The sequence below is a fragment of the Lissotriton helveticus genome, chromosome 2_1 (genome assembly GCF_964261635.1).
Source record: "Lissotriton helveticus chromosome 2_1, aLisHel1.1, whole genome shotgun sequence".
Classification (NCBI taxonomy): domain Eukaryota; kingdom Metazoa; phylum Chordata; class Amphibia; order Caudata; family Salamandridae; genus Lissotriton; species Lissotriton helveticus.
The window spans coordinates 1,631,373,894-1,631,389,186 of record NC_136059.1 but is presented as its reverse complement, the minus strand read 5'-3'; positions in this window follow the sequence as shown (position 1 = coordinate 1,631,389,186).

Here is a 15,293-nt window from a genome sequence, read left to right as displayed (position 1 = left end):
GAACATTTTCAAAACGGACCATTTTGGTCATCTCGGAGCAATTTCATCAAGTCGCGGGTCATCGATCGTTTTGCATGAAAAATTGAACGTTCTTGCATGAACATTAATTTACTCTAAATGTTGCTTATATCTCTTCCCGCAGTGAATAAACACGTTTTCAGCCCTCAAAGTGAGCATTTGGGCCTTTTTAAGTCACTTTTAACCATGAGCCAAATCTTGAATTTTGGCTCCCTAGAAGTATGAAAATGACGATAAAGATGCTCATTTTATCTCCAAAAGTGACGATCCACCTCTGAGAGTCAAAATTAGCTGAAAGATGAACATTTTCGAAACGGACTATTTTGGTCATCTCAGAGCAATTTCATCAGGTCGCGGGTCATCGATCGTTTTGCATGAAAAATTGAACGTTCTCGCATGAACAATAATTTACTCTAAATGTTGTTTATATCTCTTCCCGCAGTGAATAAACACATTTTAAGCCCTCGAAGTGAGCATTTGGGTCCTTTTAAGTCACTTTTACCCATGAGCCAAATCTTGAGTTTTGGCTCCCTAGAAGCATGAAAATGACTATAAAGATGCTCATTTTAGCTCCAAAAGTGATGATCCACCTCTGAGAGTAAAAATTAGTTGAAAGATGAACATTTTCAAAACGGATCATTTTGGTCATCTCAGAGCAATTTCATCAGGTCGCGGGTCAACGATCGTTTTGCATGAAAAATTGAACGTTCTCGCATGAACATTATTTTACTCTAAATGTTGTTTATATCTCTTCCCGCAGTGAATAAACACGTTTTAAGCCCTCGAAGTGAGCATTTGGGCCTTTTTAAGTCACTTTTAACCATGAGCCAAATATTGAGTTTTGACTCCCTAGAAGCATGAAAATGACGATAAAGATGCTCATTTTATCTCCAAAAGTGATGATACACCTCTGAGAGTCAAAATTAGTTGAAAGATGAACATTTTCAAAACGGACTATTTTGGTCATCTCAGAGCAATTTCATCAGGTCGCGGGTCATCGATCGTTTTTCATGAAAAATTGAACGTTCTCGCATGAACATTAATTTACTCTAAATGTTGTTTATATCTCTACCCGCAGTGAATAAACACGTTTTAAGCCCTCGAAGTGAGCATTTGGGCCTTTTTAAGTCACTTTTAACCATGAGCCAAATCTTGAGTTTTGGCTCCCTAGAAGCATGAAAATGACGATAAAGATGCTCATTTTATCTCCAAAAGTGATGATCCACCTCTGAGAGTAAAAATTAGTTGAAAGATGAACATTTTCAAAACGGACCATTTTGGTCATCTCAGAGCAATTTCATCAGGTTCGCGGGTCAACAATCGTTTTGCATGAAAAATTGAACATTCTCGCATGAACATTATTTTACTCTAAATGTTGTTTATATCTCTTCCCGCAGTGAATAAACATGTTTTAAGCCCTCGAAGTGAGCATTTGGGCCTTTTTAAGTCACTTTTAACCATGAGCCAAATATTGAGTTTTGACTCCCTAGAAGCATGAAAATGACGATAAAGATGCTCATTTTATCTCCAAAAGTGATGATACACCTCTGAGAGTCAAAATTAGTTGAAAGATGAACATTTTCAAAACGGACTATTTTGGTCATCTCAGAGCAATTTCATCAGGTCGCGGGTCATCGATCGTTTTTCATGAAAAATTGAACGTTCTCGCATGAACATTAATTTACTCTAAATGTTGTTTATATCTCTTCCCGCAGTGAATAAACAAGTTTTAAGCCCTCGAAGTGAGCATTTGGGTCCTTTTAATTCACTTTTAACCATGAGCCAAATCTTGAGTTTTGGCTCCTTAGAAGCATGAAAATGACGATAAAGATGCTCATTTTATCTCCAAAAGAGATGATCCACCTCTGTAAGTCAGAATTAGTTGAAAGATGGAAGGTTTTAAAACGGACCATTTTGGTCATCTCAGAGCAATTTCATCAGGTCGCGGGTCATCGATCGTTTTGCATGAAAAATTGAACGTTCTCGCATGAACAATAATTTACTCTAAATGTTGTTTATATCTCTTCCCGCAGTGACTAAACACGTTTTAAGCCCTCGAAGTGAGCATTTGGGTTTTTCTAAGTCACTTTTACCCATGAGCCAAATCTTGAGTTTTGGCTCCCTAGAAGCATGAAAATGACGATAAAGATGCTCATTTTATCTCCAAAAGTGATGATCCACCTCTGAGAGTCAAAATTAGTTGAAAGATGAACATTTTCAAAACGGACTATTTTGGTCATCTCAGAGCAATTTCATCAGGTCGCGGGTCATCTATCGTTTTGCATGAAAAATTGAACGTTCTTGCATGAACAGTAATTTACTCTAAATGTTGTTTATATCTCTTCCCGCAGTGAATAAACACGTTTTAAGCCCTCGAAGTGAGCATTTGGTCCTTTTTAAGTCACTTTTAACCATGAGCCAAATATTGAGTTTTGGCTCCCTAGAAGCATGAAAATGACGATAAAGATGCTCATTTTATCTCCAAAAGTGATGATCCTCCTCTGAGAGTCAAAATTAGTTGAAAGATGAAAATTTTCAAAACGGACCATTTTAGTCATCTCGGAGCAATTTCATCAGGTCGCGGGTCATCGATCGTTTTGCATGAAAAATTGAACGTTCTTGCATGAACATTAATTTACTCTAAATGTTGTTTATATCTCTTCCCGCAGTGAATAAACACGTTTTAAGCCCTCGAAGTGAGCGTTTGGGCCTTTTTAAGTCACTTTTAACCATGAGCCAAATCTTGAGTTTTGGCTCCCTAGAAGCATGAAAATGACGATAAAGATGCTCATTTTATATCCAAAAGTGATGATCCACCTCTGAGAGTCAAAATTAGTTGAAAGATGAAAATTTTCAAAACGGACCATTTTGGTCATCTCGGAGCAATTTCATCAGGTCGCGGGTCATCGATCGTTTTGCATGAAAAATTGAACGTTCTTGCATGAACATTAATTTACTCTAAATGTTGTTTATATCTCTTCCCGCAGTGAATAAACACGTTTTAAGCCCTCGAAGTGAGCATTTGGGTCCTTTTAAGTCACTTTTAACCATGAGCCAAATCTTGAGTTTTGGCTCCCTAGAAGCATGAAAATGACGATAAAGATGCTCATTTTATCTCCAAAAGTGATGATCCACCTCTGAGAGTAAAAATTAGTTGAAAGATGAACATTTTCAAAACGGACCATTTTGGTCATCTCAGAGCAATTTCATCAGGTTCGCGGGTCAACAATCGTTTTGCATGAAAAATTGAACATTCTCGCATGAACATTATTTTACTCTAAATGTTGTTTATATCTCTTCCCGCAGTGAATAAACACGTTTTAAGCCCTCGAAGTGAGCATTTGGGCCTTTTTAAGTCACTTTTAACCATGAGCCAAATATTGAGTTTTGACTCCCTAGAAGCATGAAAATGACGATAAAGATGCTCATTTTATCTCCAAAAGTGATGATACACCTCTGAGAGTCAAAATTAGTTGAAAGATGAACATTTTCAAAACGGACTATTTTGGTCATCTCAGAGCAATTTCATCAGGTCGCGGGTCATCGATCGTTTTTCATGAAAAATTGAACGTTCTCGCATGAACATTAATTTACTCTAAATGTTGTTTATATCTCTTCCCGCAGTGAATAAACAAGTTTTAAGCCCTCGAAGTGAGCATTTGGGTCCTTTTAATTCACTTTTAACCATGAGCCAAATCTTGAGTTTTGGCTCCTTAGAAGCATGAAAATGACGATAAAGATGCTCATTTTATCTCCAAAAGAGATGATCCACCTCTGTAAGTCAGAATTAGTTGAAAGATGGAAGGTTTTAAAACGGACCATTTTGGTCATCTCAGAGCAATTTCATCAGGTCGCGGGTCATCGATCGTTTTGCATGAAAAATTGAACGTTCTCGCATGAACAATAATTTACTCTAAATGTTGTTTATATCTCTTCCCGCAGTGACTAAACACGTTTTAAGCCCTCGAAGTGAGCATTTGGGTTTTTCTAAGTCACTTTTACCCATGAGCCAAATCTTGAGTTTTGGCTCCCTAGAAGCATGAAAATGACGATAAAGATGCTCATTTTATCTCCAAAAGTGATGATCCACCTCTGAGAGTCAAAATTAGTTGAAAGATGAACATTTTCAAAACGGACTATTTTGGTCATCTCAGAGCAATTTCATCAGGTCGCGGGTCATCTATCGTTTTGCATGAAAAATTGAACGTTCTTGCATGAACAGTAATTTACTCTAAATGTTGTTTATATCTCTTCCCGCAGTGAATAAACACGTTTTAAGCCCTCGAAGTGAGCATTTGGTCCTTTTTAAGTCACTTTTAACCATGAGCCAAATATTGAGTTTTGGCTCCCTAGAAGCATGAAAATGACGATAAAGATGCTCATTTTATCTCCAAAAGTGATGATCCTCCTCTGAGAGTCAAAATTAGTTGAAAGATGAAAATTTTCAAAACGGACCATTTTAGTCATCTCGGAGCAATTTCATCAGGTCGCGGGTCATCGATCGTTTTGCATGAAAAATTGAACGTTCTTGCATGAACATTAATTTACTCTAAATGTTGTTTATATCTCTTCCCGCAGTGAATAAACACGTTTTAAGCCCTCGAAGTGAGCGTTTGGGCCTTTTTAAGTCACTTTTAACCATGAGCCAAATCTTGAGTTTTGGCTCCCTAGAAGCATGAAAATGACGATAAAGATGCTCATTTTATCTCCAAAAGTGATGATCCACCTCTGAGAGTAAAAATTAGTTGAAAGATGAACATTTTCAAAACGGACCATTTTGGTCATCTCAGAGCAATTTCATCAGGTTCGCGGGTCAACAATCGTTTTGCATGAAAAATTGAACATTCTCGCATGAACATTATTTTACTCTAAATGTTGTTTATATCTCTTCCCGCAGTGACTAAACATGTTTAAGCCCTCGAAGTGAGCATTTGGGTCCTTTAAAGTCACTTTTACCCATGAGCCAAATCTTGAGTTTTGGCTCCCTAGAAGCATGAAAATGACTATAAAGATGCTCATTTTAGCTCCAAAAGTGATGATCCACCTCTGAGAGTAAAAATTAGTTGAAAGATGAACATTTTCAAAACGGACCATTTTGGTCATCTCAGAGCAATTTCATCAGGTCCGCGGGTCAACGATCGTTTTGCATGAAAAATTGAACGTTCTCGCATGAACATTATTTTACTCTAAATTTTGTTTATATCTCTTCCCGCAGTGAATAAACACGTTTTAAGCCCTCGAAGTGAGCATTTGGGCCTTTTTAAGTCACTTTTAACCATGAGCCAAATCTTGAGTTTTGGCTCCCTAGAAGCATGAAAATGACGATAAAGATGCTCATTTTATCTCCAAAAGTGATGATCCACCACTGAGAGTCAAAATTAGTTGAAAGATGAACATTTTCAAAACGGACCATTTTGGTCATCTCGGAGCAATTTCATCAAGTCGCGGGTCATCGATCGTTTTGCATGAAAAATTGAACGTTCTTGCATGAACATTAATTTACTCTAAATGTTGCTTATATCTCTTCCCGCAGTGAATAAACACGTTTTCAGCCCTCAAAGTGAGCATTTGGGCCTTTTTAAGTCACTTTTAACCATGAGCCAAATCTTGAATTTTGGCTCCCTAGAAGTATGAAAATGACGATAAAGATGCTCATTTTATCTCCAAAAGTGACGATCCACCTCTGAGAGTCAAAATTAGCTGAAAGATGAACATTTTCGAAACGGACTATTTTGGTCATCTCAGAGCAATTTCATCAGGTCGCGGGTCATCGATCGTTTTGCATGAAAAATTGAACGTTCTCGCATGAACAATAATTTACTCTAAATGTTGTTTATATCTCTTCCCGCAGTGAATAAACACATTTTAAGCCCTCGAAGTGAGCATTTGGGTCCTTTTAAGTCACTTTTACCCATGAGCCAAATCTTGAGTTTTGGCTCCCTAGAAGCATGAAAATGACTATAAAGATGCTCATTTTAGCTCCAAAAGTGATGATCCACCTCTGAGAGTAAAAATTAGTTGAAAGATGAACATTTTCAAAACGGATCATTTTGGTCATCTCAGAGCAATTTCATCAGGTCGCGGGTCAACGATCGTTTTGCATGAAAAATTGAACGTTCTCGCATGAACATTATTTTACTCTAAATGTTGTTTATATCTCTTCCCGCAGTGAATAAACACGTTTTAAGCCCTCGAAGTGAGCATTTGGGCCTTTTTAAGTCACTTTTAACCATGAGCCAAATATTGAGTTTTGACTCCCTAGAAGCATGAAAATGACGATAAAGATGCTCATTTTATCTCCAAAAGTGATGATACACCTCTGAGAGTCAAAATTAGTTGAAAGATGAACATTTTCAAAACGGACTATTTTGGTCATCTCAGAGCAATTTCATCAGGTCGCGGGTCATCGATCGTTTTTCATGAAAAATTGAACGTTCTCGCATGAACATTAATTTACTCTAAATGTTGTTTATATCTCTACCCGCAGTGAATAAACACGTTTTAAGCCCTCGAAGTGAGCATTTGGGCCTTTTTAAGTCACTTTTAACCATGAGCCAAATCTTGAGTTTTGGCTCCCTAGAAGCATGAAAATGACGATAAAGATGCTCATTTTATCTCCAAAAGTGATGATCCACCTCTGAGAGTAAAAATTAGTTGAAAGATGAACATTTTCAAAACGGACCATTTTGGTCATCTCAGAGCAATTTCATCAGGTTCGCGGGTCAACAATCGTTTTGCATGAAAAATTGAACATTCTCGCATGAACATTATTTTACTCTAAATGTTGTTTATATCTCTTCCCGCAGTGAATAAACATGTTTTAAGCCCTCGAAGTGAGCATTTGGGCCTTTTTAAGTCACTTTTAACCATGAGCCAAATATTGAGTTTTGACTCCCTAGAAGCATGAAAATGACGATAAAGATGCTCATTTTATCTCCAAAAGTGATGATACACCTCTGAGAGTCAAAATTAGTTGAAAGATGAACATTTTCAAAACGGACTATTTTGGTCATCTCAGAGCAATTTCATCAGGTCGCGGGTCATCGATCGTTTTTCATGAAAAATTGAACGTTCTCGCATGAACATTAATTTACTCTAAATGTTGTTTATATCTCTTCCCGCAGTGAATAAACAAGTTTTAAGCCCTCGAAGTGAGCATTTGGGTCCTTTTAATTCACTTTTAACCATGAGCCAAATCTTGAGTTTTGGCTCCTTAGAAGCATGAAAATGACGATAAAGATGCTCATTTTATCTCCAAAAGAGATGATCCACCTCTGTAAGTCAGAATTAGTTGAAAGATGGAAGGTTTTAAAACGGACCATTTTGGTCATCTCAGAGCAATTTCATCAGGTCGCGGGTCATCGATCGTTTTGCATGAAAAATTGAACGTTCTCGCATGAACAATAATTTACTCTAAATGTTGTTTATATCTCTTCCCGCAGTGACTAAACACGTTTTAAGCCCTCGAAGTGAGCATTTGGGTTTTTCTAAGTCACTTTTACCCATGAGCCAAATCTTGAGTTTTGGCTCCCTAGAAGCATGAAAATGACGATAAAGATGCTCATTTTATCTCCAAAAGTGATGATCCACCTCTGAGAGTCAAAATTAGTTGAAAGATGAACATTTTCAAAACGGACTATTTTGGTCATCTCAGAGCAATTTCATCAGGTCGCGGGTCATCTATCGTTTTGCATGAAAAATTGAACGTTCTTGCATGAACAGTAATTTACTCTAAATGTTGTTTATATCTCTTCCCGCAGTGAATAAACACGTTTTAAGCCCTCGAAGTGAGCATTTGGTCCTTTTTAAGTCACTTTTAACCATGAGCCAAATATTGAGTTTTGGCTCCCTAGAAGCATGAAAATGACGATAAAGATGCTCATTTTATCTCCAAAAGTGATGATCCTCCTCTGAGAGTCAAAATTAGTTGAAAGATGAAAATTTTCAAAACGGACCATTTTAGTCATCTCGGAGCAATTTCATCAGGTCGCGGGTCATCGATCGTTTTGCATGAAAAATTGAACGTTCTTGCATGAACATTAATTTACTCTAAATGTTGTTTATATCTCTTCCCGCAGTGAATAAACACGTTTTAAGCCCTCGAAGTGAGCGTTTGGGCCTTTTTAAGTCACTTTTAACCATGAGCCAAATCTTGAGTTTTGGCTCCCTAGAAGCATGAAAATGACGATAAAGATGCTCATTTTATATCCAAAAGTGATGATCCACCTCTGAGAGTCAAAATTAGTTGAAAGATGAAAATTTTCAAAACGGACCATTTTGGTCATCTCGGAGCAATTTCATCAGGTCGCGGGTCATCGATCGTTTTGCATGAAAAATTGAACGTTCTTGCATGAACATTAATTTACTCTAAATGTTGTTTATATCTCTTCCCGCAGTGAATAAACACGTTTTAAGCCCTCGAAGTGAGCATTTGGGTCCTTTTAAGTCACTTTTAACCATGAGCCAAATCTTGAGTTTTGGCTCCCTAGAAGCATGAAAATGACGATAAAGATGCTCATTTTATCTCCAAAAGTGATGATCCACCTCTGAGAGTAAAAATTAGTTGAAAGATGAACATTTTCAAAACGGACCATTTTGGTCATCTCAGAGCAATTTCATCAGGTTCGCGGGTCAACAATCGTTTTGCATGAAAAATTGAACATTCTCGCATGAACATTATTTTACTCTAAATGTTGTTTATATCTCTTCCCGCAGTGAATAAACACGTTTTAAGCCCTCGAAGTGAGCATTTGGGCCTTTTTAAGTCACTTTTAACCATGAGCCAAATATTGAGTTTTGACTCCCTAGAAGCATGAAAATGACGATAAAGATGCTCATTTTATCTCCAAAAGTGATGATACACCTCTGAGAGTCAAAATTAGTTGAAAGATGAACATTTTCAAAACGGACTATTTTGGTCATCTCAGAGCAATTTCATCAGGTCGCGGGTCATCGATCGTTTTTCATGAAAAATTGAACGTTCTCGCATGAACATTAATTTACTCTAAATGTTGTTTATATCTCTTCCCGCAGTGAATAAACAAGTTTTAAGCCCTCGAAGTGAGCATTTGGGTCCTTTTAATTCACTTTTAACCATGAGCCAAATCTTGAGTTTTGGCTCCTTAGAAGCATGAAAATGACGATAAAGATGCTCATTTTATCTCCAAAAGAGATGATCCACCTCTGTAAGTCAGAATTAGTTGAAAGATGGAAGGTTTTAAAACGGACCATTTTGGTCATCTCAGAGCAATTTCATCAGGTCGCGGGTCATCGATCGTTTTGCATGAAAAATTGAACGTTCTCGCATGAACAATAATTTACTCTAAATGTTGTTTATATCTCTTCCCGCAGTGACTAAACACGTTTTAAGCCCTCGAAGTGAGCATTTGGGTTTTTCTAAGTCACTTTTACCCATGAGCCAAATCTTGAGTTTTGGCTCCCTAGAAGCATGAAAATGACGATAAAGATGCTCATTTTATCTCCAAAAGTGATGATCCACCTCTGAGAGTCAAAATTAGTTGAAAGATGAACATTTTCAAAACGGACTATTTTGGTCATCTCAGAGCAATTTCATCAGGTCGCGGGTCATCTATCGTTTTGCATGAAAAATTGAACGTTCTTGCATGAACAGTAATTTACTCTAAATGTTGTTTATATCTCTTCCCGCAGTGAATAAACACGTTTTAAGCCCTCGAAGTGAGCATTTGGTCCTTTTTAAGTCACTTTTAACCATGAGCCAAATATTGAGTTTTGGCTCCCTAGAAGCATGAAAATGACGATAAAGATGCTCATTTTATCTCCAAAAGTGATGATCCTCCTCTGAGAGTCAAAATTAGTTGAAAGATGAAAATTTTCAAAACGGACCATTTTAGTCATCTCGGAGCAATTTCATCAGGTCGCGGGTCATCGATCGTTTTGCATGAAAAATTGAACGTTCTTGCATGAACATTAATTTACTCTAAATGTTGTTTATATCTCTTCCCGCAGTGAATAAACACGTTTTAAGCCCTCGAAGTGAGCGTTTGGGCCTTTTTAAGTCACTTTTAACCATGAGCCAAATCTTGAGTTTTGGCTCCCTAGAAGCATGAAAATGACGATAAAGATGCTCATTTTATCTCCAAAAGTGATGATCCACCTCTGAGAGTAAAAATTAGTTGAAAGATGAACATTTTCAAAACGGACCATTTTGGTCATCTCAGAGCAATTTCATCAGGTTCGCGGGTCAACAATCGTTTTGCATGAAAAATTGAACATTCTCGCATGAACATTATTTTACTCTAAATGTTGTTTATATCTCTTCCCGCAGTGACTAAACATGTTTTAAGCCCTCGAAGTGAGCATTTGGGTCCTTTAAAGTCACTTTTACCCATGAGCCAAATCTTGAGTTTTGGCTCCCTAGAAGCATGAAAATGACTATAAAGATGCTCATTTTAGCTCCAAAAGTGATGATCCACCTCTGAGAGTAAAAATTAGTTGAAAGATGAACATTTTCAAAACGGACCATTTTGGTCATCTCAGAGCAATTTCATCAGGTCCGCGGGTCAACGATCGTTTTGCATGAAAAATTGAACGTTCTCGCATGAACATTATTTTACTCTAAATTTTGTTTATATCTCTTCCCGCAGTGAATAAACACGTTTTAAGCCCTCGAAGTGAGCATTTGGGCCTTTTTAAGTCACTTTTAACCATGAGCCAAATCTTGAGTTTTGGCTCCCTAGAAGCATGAAAATGACGATAAAGATGCTCATTTTATCTCCAAAAGTGATGATCCACCACTGAGAGTCAAAATTAGTTGAAAGATGAACATTTTCAAAACGGACCATTTTGGTCATCTCGGAGCAATTTCATCAAGTCGCGGGTCATCGATCGTTTTGCATGAAAAATTGAACGTTCTTGCATGAACATTAATTTACTCTAAATGTTGCTTATATCTCTTCCCGCAGTGAATAAACACGTTTTCAGCCCTCAAAGTGAGCATTTGGGCCTTTTTAAGTCACTTTTAACCATGAGCCAAATCTTGAATTTTGGCTCCCTAGAAGTATGAAAATGACGATAAAGATGCTCATTTTATCTCCAAAAGTGACGATCCACCTCTGAGAGTCAAAATTAGCTGAAAGATGAACATTTTCGAAACGGACTATTTTGGTCATCTCAGAGCAATTTCATCAGGTCGCGGGTCATCGATCGTTTTGCATGAAAAATTGAACGTTCTCGCATGAACAATAATTTACTCTAAATGTTGTTTATATCTCTTCCCGCAGTGAATAAACACATTTTAAGCCCTCGAAGTGAGCATTTGGGTCCTTTTAAGTCACTTTTACCCATGAGCCAAATCTTGAGTTTTGGCTCCCTAGAAGCATGAAAATGACTATAAAGATGCTCATTTTAGCTCCAGAAGTGATGATCCACCTCTGAGAGTAAAAATTAGTTGAAAGATGAACATTTTCAAAACGGATCATTTTGGTCATCTCAGAGCAATTTCATCAGGTCGCGGGTCAACGATCGTTTTGCATGAAAAATTGAACGTTCTCGCATGAACATTATTTTACTCTAAATGTTGTTTATATCTCTTCCCGCAGTGAATAAACACGTTTTAAGCCCTCGAAGTGAGCATTTGGGCCTTTTTAAGTCACTTTTAACCATGAGCCAAATATTGAGTTTTGACTCCCTAGAAGCATGAAAATGACGATAAAGATGCTCATTTTATCTCCAAAAGTGATGATACACCTCTGAGAGTCAAAATTAGTTGAAAGATGAACATTTTCAAAACGGACTATTTTGGTCATCTCAGAGCAATTTCATCAGGTCGCGGGTCATCGATCGTTTTTCATGAAAAATTGAACGTTCTCGCATGAACATTAATTTACTCTAAATGTTGTTTATATCTCTACCCGCAGTGAATAAACACGTTTTAAGCCCTCGAAGTGAGCATTTGGGCCTTTTTAAGTCACTTTTAACCATGAGCCAAATCTTGAGTTTTGGCTCCCTAGAAGCATGAAAATGACGATAAAGATGCTCATTTTATCTCCAAAAGTGATGATCCACCTCTGAGAGTAAAAATTAGTTGAAAGATGAACATTTTCAAAACGGACCATTTTGGTCATCTCAGAGCAATTTCATCAGGTTCGCGGGTCAACAATCGTTTTGCATGAAAAATTGAACATTCTCGCATGAACATTATTTTACTCTAAATGTTGTTTATATCTCTTCCCGCAGTGAATAAACATGTTTTAAGCCCTCGAAGTGAGCATTTGGGCCTTTTTAAGTCACTTTTAACCATGAGCCAAATATTGAGTTTTGACTCCCTAGAAGCATGAAAATGACGATAAAGATGCTCATTTTATCTCCAAAAGTGATGATACACCTCTGAGAGTCAAAATTAGTTGAAAGATGAACATTTTCAAAACGGACTATTTTGGTCATCTCAGAGCAATTTCATCAGGTCGCGGGTCATCGATCGTTTTTCATGAAAAATTGAACGTTCTCGCATGAACATTAATTTACTCTAAATGTTGTTTATATCTCTTCCCGCAGTGAATAAACAAGTTTTAAGCCCTCGAAGTGAGCATTTGGGTCCTTTTAATTCACTTTTAACCATGAGCCAAATCTTGAGTTTTGGCTCCTTAGAAGCATGAAAATGACGATAAAGATGCTCATTTTATCTCCAAAAGAGATGATCCACCTCTGTAAGTCAGAATTAGTTGAAAGATGGAAGGTTTTAAAACGGACCATTTTGGTCATCTCAGAGCAATTTCATCAGGTCGCGGGTCATCGATCGTTTTGCATGAAAAATTGAACGTTCTCGCATGAACAATAATTTACTCTAAATGTTGTTTATATCTCTTCCCGCAGTGACTAAACACGTTTTAAGCCCTCGAAGTGAGCATTTGGGTTTTTCTAAGTCACTTTTACCCATGAGCCAAATCTTGAGTTTTGGCTCCCTAGAAGCATGAAAATGACGATAAAGATGCTCATTTTATCTCCAAAAGTGATGATCCACCTCTGAGAGTCAAAATTAGTTGAAAGATGAACATTTTCAAAACGGACTATTTTGGTCATCTCAGAGCAATTTCATCAGGTCGCGGGTCATCTATCGTTTTGCATGAAAAATTGAACGTTCTTGCATGAACAGTAATTTACTCTAAATGTTGTTTATATCTCTTCCCGCAGTGAATAAACACGTTTTAAGCCCTCGAAGTGAGCATTTGGTCCTTTTTAAGTCACTTTTAACCATGAGCCAAATATTGAGTTTTGGCTCCCTAGAAGCATGAAAATGACGATAAAGATGCTCATTTTATCTCCAAAAGTGATGATCCTCCTCTGAGAGTCAAAATTAGTTGAAAGATGAAAATTTTCAAAACGGACCATTTTAGTCATCTCGGAGCAATTTCATCAGGTCGCGGGTCATCGATCGTTTTGCATGAAAAATTGAACGTTCTTGCATGAACATTAATTTACTCTAAATGTTGTTTATATCTCTTCCCGCAGTGAATAAACACGTTTTAAGCCCTCGAAGTGAGCGTTTGGGCCTTTTTAAGTCACTTTTAACCATGAGCCAAATCTTGAGTTTTGGCTCCCTAGAAGCATGAAAATGACGATAAAGATGCTCATTTTATATCCAAAAGTGATGATCCACCTCTGAGAGTCAAAATTAGTTGAAAGATGAAAATTTTCAAAACGGACCATTTTGGTCATCTCGGAGCAATTTCATCAGGTCGCGGGTCATCGATCGTTTTGCATGAAAAATTGAACGTTCTTGCATGAACATTAATTTACTCTAAATGTTGTTTATATCTCTTCCCGCAGTGAATAAACACGTTTTAAGCCCTCGAAGTGAGCATTTGGGTCCTTTTAAGTCACTTTTAACCATGAGCCAAATCTTGAGTTTTGGCTCCCTAGAAGCATGAAAATGACGATAAAGATGCTCATTTTATCTCCAAAAGTGATGATCCACCTCTGAGAGTAAAAATTAGTTGAAAGATGAACATTTTCAAAACGGACCATTTTGGTCATCTCAGAGCAATTTCATCAGGTTCGCGGGTCAACAATCGTTTTGCATGAAAAATTGAACATTCTCGCATGAACATTATTTTACTCTAAATGTTGTTTATATCTCTTCCCGCAGTGAATAAACACGTTTTAAGCCCTCGAAGTGAGCATTTGGGCCTTTTTAAGTCACTTTTAACCATGAGCCAAATATTGAGTTTTGACTCCCTAGAAGCATGAAAATGACGATAAAGATGCTCATTTTATCTCCAAAAGTGATGATACACCTCTGAGAGTCAAAATTAGTTGAAAGATGAACATTTTCAAAACGGACTATTTTGGTCATCTCAGAGCAATTTCATCAGGTCGCGGGTCATCGATCGTTTTTCATGAAAAATTGAACGTTCTCGCATGAACATTAATTTACTCTAAATGTTGTTTATATCTCTTCCCGCAGTGAATAAACAAGTTTTAAGCCCTCGAAGTGAGCATTTGGGTCCTTTTAATTCACTTTTAACCATGAGCCAAATCTTGAGTTTTGGCTCCTTAGAAGCATGAAAATGACGATAAAGATGCTCATTTTATCTCCAAAAGAGATGATCCACCTCTGTAAGTCAGAATTAGTTGAAAGATGGAAGGTTTTAAAACGGACCATTTTGGTCATCTCAGAGCAATTTCATCAGGTCGCGGGTCATCGATCGTTTTGCATGAAAAATTGAACGTTCTCGCATGAACAATAATTTACTCTAAATGTTGTTTATATCTCTTCCCGCAGTGACTAAACACGTTTTAAGCCCTCGAAGTGAGCATTTGGGTTTTTCTAAGTCACTTTTACCCATGAGCCAAATCTTGAGTTTTGGCTCCCTAGAAGCATGAAAATGACGATAAAGATGCTCATTTTATCTCCAAAAGTGATGATCCACCTCTGAGAGTCAAAATTAGTTGAAAGATGAACATTTTCAAAACGGACTATTTTGGTCATCTCAGAGCAATTTCATCAGGTCGCGGGTCATCTATCGTTTTGCATGAAAAATTGAACGTTCTTGCATGAACAGTAATTTACTCTAAATGTTGTTTATATCTCTTCCCGCAGTGAATAAACACGTTTTAAGCCCTCGAAGTGAGCATTTGGTCCTTTTTAAGTCACTTTTAACCATGAGCCAAATATTGAGTTTTGGCTCCCTAGAAGCATGAAAATGACGATAAAGATGCTCATTTTATCTCCAAAAGTGATGATCCTCCTCTGAGAGTCAAAATTAGTTGAAAGATGAAAATTTTCAAAACGGACC